The sequence below is a fragment of the Coptis chinensis genome, chromosome 3 (assembly GCF_015680905.1).
Source record: "Coptis chinensis isolate HL-2020 chromosome 3, ASM1568090v1, whole genome shotgun sequence".
In the NCBI taxonomy this organism is placed as follows: domain Eukaryota; kingdom Viridiplantae; phylum Streptophyta; class Magnoliopsida; order Ranunculales; family Ranunculaceae; genus Coptis; species Coptis chinensis.
This window is the reverse complement of record NC_141458.1, coordinates 52,991,925-52,997,960: the sequence shown is the minus strand read 5'-3', so window position 1 is coordinate 52,997,960 and position 6,036 is coordinate 52,991,925.

Sequence of the window (6,036 nt, the reverse complement as noted above, 5' to 3'; positions counted from 1 at the left end):
TGGTCCCTGTTGTAGCCTATAAATAGAATACTCTTTCTCTCTGGCTGAAATTCACTATTCATTGGATTAGAAAAAGAGGCAAGAAAAGTAGATCTTAATTCATTTCTGATCTTGAGAGAAAGAAGGGGTTGGTAGATCGTTGTCCACACAACGTCCAATCTATTCTAAAGGAATACAACAGAAGATCAAGAGGTTGATTTCGGATTTGATAAAGCTTGGATTCTCGGAGTTATCTAAACCGATTCTCAAAGGTATGTTTTCCAATCCCAAATCGTGAGAACCCATTGATTTCGCTACGCGTGGTTCTCGCGGTTTGTAGAAATATTGATTCTGAAAATAACGGTTCCTACAATAAAAACATACACAACTCCTATATCAGTTCTATAAAATAATAAATAGTGCTTGGGACATAAGCAGACTCTAACTGAAATAAAATAATATCATAAGTTCACAGATCAAGCATGCGCATATCATAGATCCTATAGGATTAACTTCTGAAATTTTGCAAAATAGTGAAATTTCACGAAATTAAGGTACGTGCAAGTAAATTATGCATCCCAATTAAATCAATATTTTGATATTTATACATGCAATTTTAATACGTGAACGTACAATGAGCTAAAATTAAATATACCACCCCCAAACAATTTGGGAGTAGGGGGTTCATGAAATAATTTAATAGCACAATTAAATTAAGTAACTAACTAACCTAAACTCTACTGGAGTAAACATGATAGGCAAAGAGTGGCAAAAAGTTTTGAAATAAAAGACCAAAATACGCTACCTCCAAACAAAATTTGAAAATTGTTTTTATGCTTGAAAATTTTTGTGGCCTATACTCCATTAAGGTGGTATTGTACAAAAACTTAGGTCTTTTAGAGTTAGATTCCCTTGACTTACTAATATATGATTATGTTTTAATTTTTAAAAATTTTCTATATTTGATTTTTGGGAAGAAAACAAAATTAAGAGAAAGAAATAAAAATGAAACTCACTCCATAGAGAAACACTACTCAAATAACGAGAAAAAATATAAGAGAGGAATGCGTGAGTCACATGAAACGTGGACTAAGGATCCGGTATTTACAACCACTCATTCCAAAGGGAGTGTCCGGTTACCTTTATGGTGCACTCCCATAAAATAAGATTGGAATGGAGTACACTGAAAAATGAGTCTTTTATAGTCTGATACTCGAGACTTTATCTAAAACGTGTATTAACATGCAATATACCATATATCAACAACCTAAATAGTTTTGGATCTTTCCAAAAATAATTAACATAGAATGCACCCCTAAATAGATTTAAGCACCAAGATTTCCTATGACGTGGCTTACCGGAATGAGCTGAGAGTGAAGTTTAATGGACCTAGAACCTAATCGAGCATGCAATTTTTTCCTTTTCCTCCAACGAAAGGGTGGTCGTGTGAATGATCATGAGAAAAAGAATGGTTATGGAAAATACGTAGAATCTGGATAAGTGTTAGAAGGAAGGGATGGAAAAAATGAGAAAGTGTCAGGTGGCTTGTCTTTGGGTATTACTTCTTCACCAGATGGGTTTAGAAAGTCATGAAGCATAAGAGAAACAAGAAGGTTTAGTGCAAACTGAATGTTGCATTGAAAAGGTGTATGGAGGGGAATCGAGGTGGGGGTAAATGATTGGTATTTATTAGTGATTAGCTCAGGTGGATGGTGGTCGAGTGGTGCTCTAGGTAGTTCTTGAGAAGGTGGATTAACACAGGCTCTTAGAAACTCGTTGAATTCCTTATCTAGGTTATTTGCATCCACATAATTGTGGTATTCATCTACATCTTTGAGGAATTCATCTATCTCTTCTATTGTGAGATTAACTCCATCTCCTATCGGAAGGTAGGGTGGAAAATTCTTCCTCTATTTTAGTTATGTTCAGGGAGTCAAAATTATGATCTTTGTCTTCTTCCCTAAGAGGGGTATTTACTAGTGTGGGGATGAAGGTGTTGCCCGCACTAATGTGGGATAAAAAAACTCTCAATGTACTTCACTTATCCTTTTATAGGCAAACCTAGTTGTCCTTGCTGGAGTCTAAGCATGTTAACTTCCACATAAAGATTTCTAAAGGAAAGAGTCACTGATCTATCCCGACAATTGATTTGGGCATTGGCGGTTGCCAAGAAAGGGCGCCCTAAAATGATAGGAATAGAATCATGAGCAACTTCTATGTAAAGATAACGAAGTCGGTTGGGTAGTAAAAATCTTGAACTTTAATGAGAATGTTTTCAACTGTGCCTTTTGGATACTTAATAGAATGATCGGCTAACTGTAAAGTCATTTTGGTCGGTTTAAGGTCATGTACACCTAATTGTTTATATAATTAAAAAGGGAGTAAGTTAACACTTGCCCCTAGGTCTAATAGTGTAGTTGTTATGAAGTAATCTCCCAAGGTGCATTGTATAGTAGGACGACTAGGGTCCTTGCACTTAACAATTCCATCGTATTCATATAAAGAGGGATATTGTTCAGTTAAAAAGGGTTTTTGGGGTATGGTAGTTTTCCTCTTTGTAGTGCGCAACTCTTTTAGAAACTTAGCGTGTCCAGGTAGACTTTTTATAGCATCTAGAAAAGGTAGGTTTATAGTCAAATTTTTAAACACTTCCCTAATCTCATCAAAATTCTCATCCTTTTTAGACATAACTAGTCTCTGGGGAAACGGTGGTTTTTCTCTGTACTTAGCATAAGGGTTAACAGTAGTATTAACCTTGTTTTTATCTTTTGCCATTTTCCAACTAGGTTTCCATTTTGGAACCTCTACAGGTGTAAGATCATCAATTTCTATTATTGGGTCTTGTAAGGTTTTCCCTTTTGGTTAGGGTTGGACTGGAACTTTTACAGTTGTAAGGTCTTCAGTTTCTATGACAGTATTTGGTATGGTTTCATTCTTAGTTTGCGGGCGATCTTTACACATAGTCACTTGGTTATTAACTACTCTCCAAGAACGAAAGGTAGTGATAGCTTGTAGTTCCCCTGGGGTTATATTACCATTACATTGAATATTGTTTATTTCAAAGGTTGACTTAAGATTAGACACAATTTGACCTAGAAACACACCTTTTTGGTTATCATTTTGGTTAGGAGACAGATCAAGTACTTTTTGGCATAATGCCTGTATCATATTAGTTTGTTGTTGTTGGTTTTGTATCATGGTTAATAATAAGTCATCTTTTGATGGGTTAGCTAGTTGTACGGCAATAGGAGGGTTCACTGGGACTAAAGTTTTCTTAGTGTTTATGTTATGATTTTGATAATACTGAGGTACGTGCATTAAACTTCTATTCTGGTCACCTAAATCTCCTTGTCCTAGATGTTTGGTAAATTGGTTGAAGTTTGTAATAGGCTTAACGTTTTGATAATTAAAGCATGAAGGTGTAGGTTGTTGTTGTTGATTATAATTAGTGTTCTGCATTCATTGTGTGTTAGGGTTAGTGAAAACGTAATTATCTATGGGTTGTGATGGAGGTGAACCGTAGAGTAAGGGACAAAAGGAATTGGTATGGTTGGGATTAAAACAGACATTACATGGACTAGTGTTTATGTTCATGACCGGATTGGTTTTTGGTTCTTGTTTGTTAACAAAGAGGGCATCGACCTTTCGTGGGAGGGATTCAATTAGAGATATTTACTCAAGGTTAGGTGTAGCCTCAACTATGTTGGTTGCCTTAGCTGTTGATAAACAAGTATGGGAGCGGGAGTACTCACTACCTCCCCAGTTGTTCCTCTTAGTTGATTGATCTTCTAAGAAGATATACGCATCATATGCGCTTTTAATTAAGATATTTCCTCTGTTCATGATATCTAAAGTCTCCTTGTGGTATTGGGATAGGCCTTTGAAGAAGGCACAAACTAGTGTGTCTTTTCCAAGATTATGATGGGGACATTCTACTAGAAGATCAGTGAAACGATTCCAAGCCTCAGAGAAAGATTCTTGAGGTTTTTGGCGAAAGAAGTGAATATTTTGTAGCATCTCATCAGTCCTCTGTGGTGGGTAGAATTGTTCCACAAATAATTCATCTAGTTTTTCTCATGTGTTGACAGAGTTTGGCTTTTGGGCTGTTAGCCAAGCTACTGCTTTGTCAGCTAGGATGAAAGGAAACACCCTTAGCTTTATTTGTTCAAGTGTTACGTTAGGATGTTGGAATGTAGTAATAACTTGTTAAATCCTATGTAAGTGTTGATAAGGTTTCTCATGGTCCAACCAATGGAAAACAGGTAGCAAATTAAATATATTGGGGGCGGATTCTAAAATCTCCCGTAGTATCTGCAAGAATTATGTAGGACTCAGGTCCATTGTTCAAAGCCTTATAAAAATCAGAGAGGGATCTCTCTGCTATTTTTTCACCTATTGCTACAAATGTAGTTGGGGTGGGTGTAGGTGGTGTGTGTGTGGTGATGTGTGAATTTCTAGATAGGTGATTATTTTTGCGTCGATGATAAACTAATAAGGCAGGTTTATGCGTACCAGATCTTAATCCCATGCAAGTCTTAAGTCTAATAGGCAATTCCTAATGAGTATGCAAAAATAAGCCTGATTATTACTAGAAATAGAATCCTCTGACAGTAGATTCGAGGATGTATAGAGGTGTTACCTGGGGAGTCCTTGCTACGTGTATAAATAATGCCTTTAACATCCTTGAAGCACATCTAGTGTTACTTGAACAATTATACGAGTACTGGTCCATGTTTTGGATTGTGAAGTCCTTTAAAAAGATTAACCTTATTAGCCCAAGAGTTTTAAGAATTAGGGTAAGGTTTTTTACTATGGGCTTCGTATTGGGCCTGGATGTCAGTCCTGTGAAATGGGCTTCGGTAGTGGGTGGGCTTACTAGTAAACTAATATTATTATTTTTTTGTATTTTTGTATCAAACCAATGACCAGTCAACTAAAGAATTGAGGGAGGTTGTCCGTGCGTGCACGTTCCTTATTTAGATTACCCCAATTCTTTGGGTTTTATAGACACCGTTTAGAATGAAAAAAGTAATTTTATAAATTTTGTAGTTGATAGCATACGAGTACTGTACTATACTCGTGAGATTGTATTGCAAATAATATTAAAAAATTAATTTACGCTAATTAGCTTAGGACGCGTGCACGCTTAGAATTAAAGCAAATGGTGCGCGGGTCGCGTCTAAGAGTAGAATGCGGGACACGTTCTATGAAGGCAAATATCAGGTGCACACACACTCATGAATTAAAAAACTAGGGTTTGAATTTTTTAGGGTTAGGTCATGGGAGGGCAGAGAGTTAGTTTCGTAGCTCGTATGCACTCAGACAGTAGCATAAAAATTTGAAGAAATTGCGAACAGTGTTTTTAGTGTTGTGTTTTGATTATTATGTTTTGATAGTGGTGAGAAGGGTGTTGAAGTTCAACTTAGACTCTTTGTTTAGAGGAAGGTTTGTGATGGATAAAACACTAACTTTTGTAACTCTTTCCTCCTACTTGGCTTTTTGGAATTACTCTCAATCTTAACTTGTATTGAAATGATTTAGAACTTGTATTCAAGTGATTAGAAAACATGTATTGAATTAATTAAGAACTTTGGTTTACACTAAGCTTGAAAAACATGAAAATGGAAAATAAGTAAATAACAATTTAAAATAAAAACATTTAACCTACTCCTAATGACCAAAGATTAGATCTAGGGTTCTACTCCTAACAAACAAATTGGTTTGGACCCTAAAACTTGGATAAGAAAATCTCTACATCTTTTTGGTTTATATAGGCACCATTTACAGTTATACCCTTCCTTCTAGAAACAAACTTATGGGCCCTTGACCTAAGCCCACATATTAGAAGTCTTGGATTTGGCTTTTGGTCCCTGGGTTAGTAGCTTCAAGCCTTGAGTCCTTGAATCTTTGACTTTGACAGTTGAATTTGACTTTTGACTTTGACTTTCTGGCAACTTTGCTCCGAAGCTAGAATCTTCCCAAGCAGCGTAAATAGCCATCCTTTTTGTGCCAAAATGCACATATTAGGAATATGCGTCCTAAATAGCCTGTATCCTA